The sequence below is a fragment of the Melospiza georgiana genome, chromosome 1, assembly GCF_028018845.1.
Source record: "Melospiza georgiana isolate bMelGeo1 chromosome 1, bMelGeo1.pri, whole genome shotgun sequence".
Taxonomy (NCBI): Eukaryota; Metazoa; Chordata; class Aves; order Passeriformes; family Passerellidae; genus Melospiza; species Melospiza georgiana.
The window spans coordinates 123,086,521-123,098,548 of record NC_080430.1 but is presented as its reverse complement, the minus strand read 5'-3'; the positions used below and the strand labels follow the sequence as shown (position 1 = coordinate 123,098,548).

The 12,028-nt window shown below is 43.9% G+C and overlaps 1 protein-coding gene across 2 annotated transcripts in view; it reads left to right on the top strand.

Annotated features, from left to right (window-relative positions):
- Positions 1-3,281: 3,281 nt before the first annotated feature.
- The window catches only part of STAU2 (staufen double-stranded RNA binding protein 2), a 168,754-nt gene continuing 160,007 nt past the window's right edge, over positions 3,282-12,028 (top strand). For both annotated transcript variants that reach the window (XM_058044438.1, XM_058044359.1), the window contains exon 1: positions 3,282-3,369. The gene's annotated coding sequence lies outside the window, so the exon portion shown is untranslated. The remainder of the gene's footprint in view (positions 3,370-12,028) is intronic.

The following is a 12,028-nucleotide window of genomic DNA, read 5'->3' as shown; positions in this document are numbered from 1 at the left end:
CTGATTTTTTGCAAGTCAGTGTGAAAGTGCTGATTTATTTTTTCTGAATCTGAGGTTCACAATGACAAGGCCAAGTAGCTTCAAGTGTCCTGTACTCATGTATACAGACCAAATAGAATATCCTTTCCTCCACTTAGGTATTTATGCAGGCATTTAGGTATTAATGTGGCTTTTTGTTATTTTCAAACTGCATACTGAATTAATTACTTCTATTAAAAGCTTGCATCCTGAAACTAGACTGTTGTGCAAGTTATGACACTCTTCTTATTTACTAATGGAGCAGTGTGAAAAAGTACATACAAATTATGCATCTTGTTTTCAAAACCTAAGAAGTTTTTAGGTTGTATTAAGCTGCTTTTACTGGAGATACTGAGTAGTCTTTATCCTGTACCTCAGCAGTAGCAGGAAAAAGACCTTCAAACATAAGGGTGCAGTAAATGTTAAAGAAGTGACTAGTAATGCAATTTAGTTGTTCATATAAGTAAAGCTCCACTTTATAGGAAACATCATAAAAGCAAAATACAGCCAATAGCTTAAAATTATTATAAAAGATATTAACCTTTGTTTTATAAAATATGTATATATACATGGTAAGTATTGGGATAAAATCTACTCTTCTGTATTCAGTTTTCTTCCAGCTACATTCCATTTGCACCACAAGATGTATATCAAGATACTTCTGAGTTGATACATGTATCTCAAGATATGTTTTTAAACGAAAGTTTTAGTGTTTAGTAATAGCAATTCTATAAAAATGTTACTATTGAAATAATAGCAGAGATTGGAGATTTTAGAGGCTTGCTGGAATTACACCTGTCTACTGCAGAAAATTCACAAAAGCCCTCTCATAATATGATGCTGGCGTTCATTAGATGCGTTTTTCTCTGAGTGCGCCGATGCTACGTATGTGCTATGCTGTAGGGTTGTTCTTCAAACTACTCATAGTAAGTAAAGTTAAAATGACATGACATAAAATTATGAAGGAAAAAACCGAGAACAAGCAAATGAAAAAAACCCCACAAACTTCTATGGACAGCACCATCACAATTCAGCATCTGGATGAACTTTGCTCATGCAAAAATTCGTAGTAGCCTAATGAAAAGTACTTGCATTATTATCCATTGCTACATTAAATCAGAAGACTACAAAAGAAATTGAATTATACAGTGTATTTCTGTCCTCAGTTCTTAAATTAAGGGGTAAGGAGTCAGAAAACAAAACGATGGAGGAAGGAGAAGGGGAGAATTAACGAGCTACCACTGCTGAATACAGGGTATGTATAAAACTCTCGTAGCAAATGCTGAGTTCCCAACATGAGTTTCAACAAGTTGTAAATGTCATATTAGTGTTGTGTTAGTATGAATAAAATCTTGCTATCACTTAGATACTCACAATTCAGCTCTGCCACTAGGTGTCATGATGTGTATTTGGTGTGTTAATTATCTGCAGTATGCAAGCTTACTACCAAAATTCACCTGGGCTGTGTGCTTTTAGAGTGTTCCTCCACTATGCTTGGGAATTGTGTCAGGCTACATCTTTTTTTTTTGCTCAGAACTGATCCACCTCTTGGTATCAAGTAATAATTAAAAAAAATAATTATCATATAATAGCAGATACTGCAGGCAGTATGAACTCTTAGACTCATTGTAATCCTGACTTATCTGTTGTTTTTTAAAATTACATTTGCTATGACTAATGTTATAACTCTCATATGAAAAGATTCATTAAAAATTAGTTGTGTAGCAACAAGGTATAGATCTTTGCCTCCTCAAAAATCTAGTTTAGTTTCTGAGCCTAATTAATTTTTTTACTGCACTCTTGCAAATCAGGTAGGAACATGATTGCTTCAAGTTCTGGTGCTTCTACCTGGCTTTTGCATAGATTTAAAAATTTGTGGTTTATTTTACTTGAGCCAATCAGGAAAACAGATTTTTACAAAATAAGTTAGATTGTGGATTAAATTCAGAAATCTTTTACTAATGAACAATAAACTTCTGATTACTTTGTGATAAAGATTTGAATGTTATCTTTTTAATGCCATAGATGGTCAGAAATTGATTTCTTTGATTTCTCTCCTTTTATTCGTCTATTAATTTCTAATTTAGAGGAGGAAGTACTTTAGACTTTACTCTCAATTTGCATAAGCTTTTTTTTTTATTATTTCTGCCTTTTTTTTTTTTTTTTTTTTTTTTACATTTTTCTGTCTAGTTCTGCCTTCTGTAAGGGATGTGCGAACCTGAAACATGGCAACAAGATATATACTTTTATGGTGGCAAAACCAAAGACAGTTGGTTTTGGTTGGAAAGGCACAGAAACAGCAATTTATCCAAGGTTTTATGTGGCTGAGCCCTGTGTAAGGAGGGGAGGGTTTGTGCCCACCTGGGGCAGGAGGAGGTTTCAGTGATGCCCCGTGGAACCTCCATGGCTGAACCTCCACAGTTGCACTCCCTGGCCTTCGTCTCCCTCCAGGCAGCTCCCAGCAACTGCTTCAGTGATCTGGCTAATTCTAGACAGAAGAAAATATTAACAGAAATCTTCTTTATGAGTTTTCTGAAAACAGCTCTCTCGGAGGAAAAAGGTGAGAGGGGAAATACGTTGGAGAGTTAGTGGTCCAAGCTAGAGTGAGATAACAGCAGATGGGGGAAATAAAATCAAGCCTCTTCTCTGGTGTGCTGCGGTGGCTGCCCCCTTCTTCCCGTATTTCTGCCGGCCTTTTTCCTTGCCTGAAGTCCCGCAGCCCGCTCTCTCCAGGCGCGCAAGGAGCGGTGCGGACCGCGGCTCCCGGGAGCAGCTGAGAGTAGGCACAGCACAGTCGCCAGGCCGATCTCAGCCCCACTCACGGACCGGCACATCCCCCGCGCTGCTGCTCTCCGCGCTCCCCGGCTTGGGGCTTCCTCCTCCGCGGTGCCGAGGCCTCGCCGTGTGGAAGCCCGGTCCCGGCCCCGGTCCCGGCCCGGCCCGGCGCGGGCAGGTGAGCGCGGGGTGCCGGGGCCCGCCGGGGTCCGCCGGGGCTGGGGGCGGGCGCAGGGCGCAGGGCCCCGCGCCGCCGCTGGGGGCGCCGCCGGGCCGGGGCCGGGCCGCGGACGGGGCCATTCGCGCGGCGGGCGCGGGGGGAGCGCGGCGCCGGGAGCGCTCGGGGAGCGCCCCGGGGGCGGCGGGCGCGGCGGGGGCGGCGGCGAGGGGGGCCCGAGGGGAGCTGCGGGGGGCGACGCCCGGCGCGGGGGCGGCGGGGCGGGGCGGCGGCGCCGGCGGGAGGGCGGGGGGGGGGCGCAGTGGTTGGGGCCGGCGGCGGCCGCCGCGGCGGCGGGGTCAGTTCTCTTTAGTGTTTGCCGATGTTGGAGGCGTCTCCAAAGTGTCCCCGGGAAGCAGGTAACCGGGAGGGAGGGAAGGGGGCGGCTTCAGCCGCGATGTCCTAGTCTCCGTCCTGGCTTCCCGTTCCTCCCGCCGCCGCGGCGGCTCCCGGGCGAGGGCTCCGCCAGCCCCCGGCGCCCCCCGCCTCCCCCGGGCCGTGCGGGCGCTCCTGCGCCACGGCGCCGCCGGCCCGCTCCGCTCCGGCGGGGGGCGGCGGCGCCGACCCCGCCATCCACAACCGGGGACCTGTCCGCCGCCAGCCGCTCGCCCGACGAGGGGCACAGGAGGCGGGCAGGGGCACAGGTGGGCAGCGCTGCCACCCCCGGAGCCGGGGAAGACCCCTCTGGATCCCCTGCGCAGCTCCCGCACACGGATCCGGCTGCCGGTGGCGGTCGCTGCGCCAAGGCCGGGCCGCGGCCGGGCCGTGCGGCGGGGCCGAGCTCGGCGGGGACCACGCCGGGCCTGCCCTGCCCCAGTCCTCGGGAAGGAGTTCTGTGCGACCGAGCTTGCTCCGCGTCCTGTGTCCCGGCCGGGCCTGTCGCGGTGCGCGGCCTCGGGGGCGCACGGTGGCCGCTCCGCCGCCGGCGGGGCGAGGGGCGCCCGGCGCTGCTCGGCCGGTCAGCGGCGCGGACCTCGCAGCTGAGCCGCCGTGTGTCTGTACGTGTGTGCTAGTCAGCCCTCTCTGTGCATGTCCTGCGCTGCCCCCAAACTTCGGACAGAACCCCAAACTTTGCCATCGGTGCTGGGCTCTCCCACTCCCAAAATGGATGTCGGCATCTACCTCTTCCAGCGATGGGCAGAGCCGTTTACCGGCCCTCGCCCAGCACGAGGGTTTGGGGGCCGTCGTTGAGGTGGGACCCAGAGACACATTGCGGTGGAGTTGCCTAGTCCAGGCTCCTCATGGGCTGGGCGGCACGTTCCCAGTGTTCAGGTGTCTGGTGGGAAAAAGTTCGTCTTGATTACAGCCAGGCCTGGAAGTGACAGCCTTGCCCTCCTGGAGAAGTGCGGGCTGCCTGGGCTCATCTGTGAGGGTGAATCCTGCAGCAAAGCTGTTTGCCTTGTAGTGCTCAGGGTCCCACCTGACAAGTCAGTGATACCCAAGCAAAAAATCTCCCTGCAGTGTATCTGGCTGGTGTTGCCTTACGGCCAGCAAGCTGTTTCTGTGAATACCGAGACGTAAGCTTCTCAAGCCATGTTTGGAATGCTCCCTGTGCAACTACCATGGTACTAAAAAAAAGTTTATGCTGTACAAAAGAGTAGATCAAGTGCTGCTGTTGTAGCCCCCCTCCTTGCATGCAATACTAGCTTGAACAGTACTGAAGGATGTGTATGAGTAGCTGCAGTGTAGCAAGGCACAAGGAAGGCTGTTTGCTCTGCCATAGCTTGGAGTGGTTGAGCTGTGCTTCTGTCCGGGAACATACAGTGGTGTATCTCACTTGTGCTGACCAGTGGCATTGAGCTGCACAGGAGTAAGGTCTTCCTGGGTTATGTGGTAATTCCAGGTTAGCAGTCTACACCAATGAAGTAATACTAATGCATTTAAGCCATTTTCTAACTATAAGGAGGTTTTGTATAGGCTTTGCTGTGACACTGCTGCTTATATAAGCAGTGCCAGACTGTCAGATTTCTGAATGAAATCTCTTTTTTTTTTTTTCTAGAAAGTCAGCAGCAGTATAAGATTTCCAGTACTGATTTCCAGCTGCTGAACCTTAGCTTTGACCTAAAAAAACTCAGAGAGATTTCTACTCCTGCCAGTCTTTGCGAAGATTCCTATTGCTGCCAGCTAGGAACAGGATTGAGGCTGCCTGCTTGTTTGTAGTTTTTGAGGGGAAAGAACAGTTCAGATTTCCTTTTCTTTGCAGACAACTTTTCAGCCATGTTACTCAGTTTGGGTTCTGCTCAGGCTGCTCAGCTTGGAGGCCAAAGTCTTTATGTATCTTTTTGCCAGCTCAACCTACCTTGTTCCCCAAGAATTACATCAAAATAATAATAAATTTGACTAATCATAAATTCTGTTTTAAGATAGTAAATTGTAAAGAAACTTTGTAATTTTACTTGCAGAAAAACCTGGTCAGAGGTGTTTTAATGGCTGGACCAAGTTTAAATAAGCATTTAACACCATCAGCCTCTTCTCTGGGGGCAAAGGTTTGATTTTCCTCCATGACTTTATAAACATCATTCTAACTCTGGTTTACACTGGTGTGAATGTGGGAAGTGAATCGAATACTATGTGTTTTGTTTGTAAAGTGTCATGACAAATGACCTTGGGAAGGTTAGGCAACAAGCCATAGTGAAGCAGATCCTCCTATTCCAAGACTGGGTCCCTAGCCATTAGGAAAGGTGCACCTGTCATGCTCTATCTAGACAGTTTGTTTTGGCCTGCCCAAAATCTGTGGCTATTGATTTGTTAGTCTTTGAAAACACTGAAAAACTCCCATCAATTATGTCCAGTCCTTCACCCCACACCCCACATCTTCTTATGGTGTTACTCCATTGGAGAGGTGGTCTTATAAAGGAAGTGTGTGGGTTTGAGTGCCCTTTTTTGGCATATATTTGATAGATATGGGCAGAGATTTTTTCTGATTGGGGTGCAAAGTATTTGTTTCCTCATGCATGTATCACTGATGTGCTGGGGAAGACCTAACACTGCATTTTTTCAGGATAACTGAAACAACATAACTAATGTTAATGAGCCACCAGAGCTTCACTTTTCCTTCCACTGCTTACATTTATTTCCTATCACCAGCAACAAAATCTATAATAAAAGAGGTCTGTCTTTTGCCAGAACTTACTGTTTTGTATTTCTGATCTTTGGGTCACACATAGCCTGTATTTATCACAATAGTTCTTGAATCTCTCTCCTCTGAAAAGAAGAAAAGAAAGAAAGACAGGGGGTTCCATTTGGTTGAGGGTCATAAAGAGCACAAGGCAGGGGTCCTGTGGAGGCAGGTCAGGGAACTGGGCTGGCAGTTCTGTTCAGGAGGGAAAGGATAGTAAATGAGGAGGAATGGAATTGGTGGGAGTGCATGACAAACTCTGTGAAGAGAGGAAATGTAACCTGTGTGTAGTGTAGTTAACACATATATAATTTATATATATATATATATAAAGTCAAGGGCTCTGCATTTAAAGGGTCTGCTCATTGTCAGCACTGAGTCACAATTGCCATTATCCAAAGCGTGTTTCCATTAAAGGATCAAGAGTTCAGCAAGAATTTGAGAGATGTCTTCTCAGGCATTGTTCTGGAAAAATATTTAGAATGAAAAAATTGCTTGTCACAACTCCTAATGTGAAAATGAATTTTGAAAAGCCATCTGTGGTAGTGTAACACTAAAGTTACATCTATGTCTGTAACTGTTAAAGATTGTTCATACTTCATCTCAAGAGCAAGTGTTTTGTGGTTTTGGTTTTGTTTTGTGGGTCTTTTTTGTTAAACTGGTAGTCTTTGGAGTGTTTCCCATTAATGAAATATGTCATACTGTGTCATACTCCATCTTTGCATTTGCTTTAGTCAACTATACGTCTATACAGTACATCACTAGAATGTTACAAGTTTGTTTCTATTTAACCAAATAAAATCAAGTTATGAAATTTAAATTTTTCCTAGTAAATAGCACTTTTTTCATTTTTAATTACTAATATTGTGACTCCACTATGCTTCTGTATCCCCATAATCTTCTGATTTAGTCACCATTAAAATGATGGGAGGGGACACTTTTTAGACTGATTAGAACACAAGCTTTGAGCTGAGATCCCTCTTGGTGTCCCAAACCTGGTTATAACCAGCAGCCAATTATTATATCAAGTATGGGTTAATCTCCTATCCTTAGATTCTGGGAGAAGTTAGCTTACTAAGATTTTTACCATAGTAGCACATGCTCACTTGAAGGGTATGTTTACAGTCTCATCTTCTGAAAACTTCCAAGGGATCACAAAGGTTCCACTTCCAGTTTCACTGCTTGCCAGCTTTGAGGAGGCTGCTTTGCCTCCAGGCTAAAGGAAATGGTTTTGAGTATAGGAGACCAGATTTTCTTGAAAAGTTTCTTGCAATGAAAATAGTCACATGTTGGATCAAGAAAAGAGATGAGTAAGCTAATTTTTATTGCTACTGCTTATTTTTTGCACTTGTTAGGTATTTGTGCTTTCCAGTTTCTCCTACAATGACCCCAGTTTAAAAAACCAGTGTTAAATGAATATAAGGAAACATCAGCATACTAAATGTGCAGATTGATATCAGTAACTGGAATTGATTCTGGATAAGTAACTGTCTGCAAGTGGTAGAGAACTTTTTCCATGTCACCCAGACAACACATCCATGCAACTGATACATTTTAAAGGATGAAATCAGGATAATGTTGTTCCCAAGGTGGAAATGTAGGCCTGGTAGAGGGCAATGTTTGATCACTTAGAACCATACCCAGTTGTTCTGATTCAAACAAGATAATAATGAATTAACACTCTGTAGTGGCTTTGGCTTTGTTAGACAAGGTAAGATCAAGAAGCAATCTAAAATTTCATATTAACTGTTAGTTTGTATGTTTGTTTTACTTTTTTCCCCTTCTGCTGGTCCTTCTTCAGTCCTGGATACGATGTTGCTTTTTTCTTTCCAGGCTGTGGAAAATATTTTCTCTGCTTTTTGTTTCAGGCTTGTGTATAATAGTGTTTAAATCTGCCTGCTCTGAGTAGTGTTTCATCTGTGAAGGCAATGTCCATTCAAGAGGGCATTTTGCTCAAGAGTATATACCCAAGAGACATTCCTTTTGTACCTGGTTAGGGCCTGGGAATTGTAATGAATGATTCCAGAGGGATTTTCTTGAAAACCCTTCTGTCCCTCTGAGAATTCAGTGCAAGACACTTGTATTAAATGTGTGTCCAGCTTGTGCATGGCAGCTAGAGCTGTCTCATCTTTGTGAAAAGGAATGAGAAACTTCTCCTGGATCAGGAGTCAGTTAAAGCTCTGTTTGTTCAGAGCCATTTCTCAATATTCTCTCTTAGCTGAATCCACTGTGTTAGGTATGGGGTTTGACCTCATCAGAAGGGAGAGTGGCCCACATCATCTTTTCTTCACCCCTTTTCAACAGGCCAGGTTTTATTACTTAGAGCCTTAAGCAAGTGAGAACTGGCTGAAGATGCCAGGACTGGATCAATTTTCCACGGGCTTGGTGAAGTTGTTGTTCACGAGGATGTTCTGGATCTGGACCTCCAGGCAACCCTAAGTATTTGCCAAGTCCCATCAGAAGAATTTAATATTTAATTAAATTCTTTAGCTGTTACATTACAAGGTCCTTCTGAAACTGACCATTCCACAAATTTCTGTCAGTGGCAGTTCACCAGAGGAGGTGGCTTTGGAGGCCTTTTCTCTTCACAGGGTACCATTAAGGTGCCAGGAAAACTTTTATCCTTCTCTGGTTCGCCTCAAATTTCATTGCTGTCTGAGCCTCTCGATACTTTGTTACATTCACAGGTTACAGTAGGCACCAGGGCAAGCAGCTACTGTAGCTGGTGAAACTTAAGTTATTAAATGTATTTAAAGTATTTTAAAAGAAATGTAAACATCAACTTGCCCATCCTGGATTTGAAATTGTTTCTTTTCTTGGACACAGTAGTAACTGGAATCTTTTCAAGGTTTTTAAGCCAGCCCTGTACTCACTAGGAATTTTGACATTAACACCAGAAGGAACTGGTTTTATTTGCTGTCATTGCAAATACTGGTACTGTTTACCTCTGCTCAGGTATCTCATAGCTGACAGGAGCATGGGAGACATGGGTACTGTTAGACAAAGATACCTGAAATATCCCCAGGATGGGACAGGACAGAGCCCTGCAGGTGAACAGGGTTAGCTGAGGCAGTTCTATTTCCAGGGCCTGCCCTCTTTTGAATGTGATGTCTTTGCTGTTGTGCTGGATTGCAGATCTGCTTCTCACCTCTGGGGTCAGCACCTTTACCTAAGCTTCTGCTGTGTGTCATTGCAACCTAGACAGATCTTTGGTTTACCCTTGGGCTAGGAGCACAACCCTTCATTAACTAGGAACATCACTTTTTGCAGGGGTTAGACTGTATTAGGCATATATTTGTAGCCTAAATAGCACAAGTTCTTTTGGACATCCTAGAAAATGGGGACTTGTTTCCCTTTTGAAGTACTCTTTTTTAATTTGATTTTGATTTGAAGGGGAAAGAGTAGGAGTCTTAGTAGTGAACAGAAGTGTTAGCTCTCTGCAAGTTCAAAAGCAAGTTGGTTCTTTTCAAGTCTGTTCAAGCTAGTTTAGGGTGGTTCCAGAGCCACAAAAGCTAACTTTACCCTGCTGAGTCTAATGGCCCTGGAGTCCTGAAAGTGCAGTAAGTGGTAAGAAAGACATTCCTTTGAAGGGCAGCTCAGAGAATGATCCACCCTTCCATCCTCTAGGTGGTTGTGAGTCTATGATGCTACAGCATTCCCATTCTAATAAATGCAATCTTCTTTTTTTGCTTTTGCTCAATTCCAGCAAATTTTCTTATTATTTTGAATCATTTCTTATTACCAGTGCATCAACTTGCACTTTAAGCCAGTGTTATCCTTTGTTTTATTTCTGACTTTATCTGGGTAAAAATACTTGAGACAATTCCAAATTTTAATTCAGTTTGTTTACATTTTTTCCCTGCAGTAGTAACATTTATAACTTCCTTTGGTCTGGGAAAATGAGTTATTCTGAATCATCAGCTCTTTAGATGAAGGCTTCTTATTTGCTATTTTATGGTGTGTTCTACTTAGTGTTCCTAAACACTAGTTCATAAGTTGGAGGGAAAAGCCTGGTTTTGTTATGCTGGTTCTGTGCCCTCACAGTGTGCTCAATTTGAAAAAATATCTTTTTACCAGCATTCTTCCTTTCTGTTGTTTGTTGTTACTTTAGTATCATCCTTGCTGATTCAACTCCAGAAATAACATTTTTCTATCCTGCCAGTTGTGTGTAGCCTCTGTGCTGCAGCTGAATTTGTGGCAGGTTTTTCATGTTCAGCTAATGTTTAGCACTGATCGTGACCTTGCCCCCAGACACAGCATCTTTAAACCTTATTTTCTCCAGTTGAAAACTTAGATTTTGTGCTTATCTTCAGTCAGAGATTTGGTAGGCCCAATCCAATACTCAGGAATTATTTTACCTTAATTCATTGACTGAGGAGAGCTGCACTTGAAACAGGAAGGGAGCTCTGTCAAACCGGTGCAGGACCCCTGATCTCACAGGTACTCTGTGCCTGGGAGCAGAGTCCCACTCCTGTCCCCAGTGAGCAGGGAGCCAGTCTCTGTATGAACTCTATGTCCACATTATCTTATAGCCAAGCAATTAGAAACTCTCTATGGAAAAGTTGAGGGAAGGGAGAACTCCAAGAATGTTTCAGGAACAGAAGGTGGCAATTTGACCCCAGCTGTTTCTGGGAGCTGCAACTTCTTGGAAAATGTCTGAGACTTCAGTGTGGGCATTCATCACTTTAGCTGTCAAATACACTGGTTTTGTTTAAATACACTGATGGAGAACAAAAAAGGCACACAAAGCAGAATTTTATCTGCTTCTAACAATACAGTGCAACACCTGTTGCTTAGTCCACTGAAACCACCTTCTCTGAGGAACTTGTAGCTGTTAATTATAGACAGCTGACTACTGTGTGAGGAGGGTTGGTGGCAGAAGCTGTAACTTCATTTCAAAGAAAAAGGCATAGTTCTGCTACTTCACCAAATTTGCTACTTCAAATTATATGAGATGTAGTTTGTCACAGGTAGTGAAGGAAAACTGAGATGATTTTCTGAATTCTATTAATAAAATGCAATTTCTACTTGATTGAAGTCAAGAAGTAATTTTTTCCTGCTTCAGAACAAAGTAGCAGTTGGAGGGATGTTTTACTTAAAGTGAGAGTATGTTGTAATTTAAAATCAGTCAAAGCTTACTGGAGATTTTAGGAATGTAACTACTACTTGTTAGCACAAATTGAGAAAAAAAGTGCAGCTTTTAGAAATATATAGGAGAGAAATTTCAAAATACTAATTAAATCAGAAGCTAGATTCTTGGAAGCACCTCAGATTAGACTCCAACATCACAAATAAGGAACCAATTACAGCTTTGATGCAAACAAGTCTGTAGCCTCAGAGTGTCAAGTTTGAGTCACGTTTTTTCATTTACTTAATCCTCTTCTCCACTTTTAAGCTGATGATTGATTGTTAAACTAGCAGCTTAGGCTTCCCTTCTATTCAGCTATTTTTCTTCAGGAAAGCTGACTAACTCATTTTTGTTTAGCATAAGGTGAATGTGAGTTACCTGTATCTGGAGTAAGATGGTATGATGACCACTTCATCTTTTAAAAACTGTTACAGATATGATTGTGTATCACAGAGTGTCTGGGGGAAATACAGGTTTACAGTTTTCAAGATGCCATAAGTGGTTTAGAGTCATGGTAGAGGAGAGAGCTGAAGAGTTACAGTACTGGACAGCCAGCTCTTGTGGGTTAGTGTTTGCTCTCAGGTGCAGTCAGCAAATACAAAGAGGATATTACCTCTAGTGTTGGGTAAGGTGTGTGTCCTGCCTCTGATCTCTAAGGCATTATAGCCACCTGTAAACTAGGTTTTGGGGTCTGCCTCAAACCATGATGAGTTTTGGATGAGGAAGGCCTCCCACAAAGAGTGCTCTGATGATCACCTTGCTGTTTCATGAA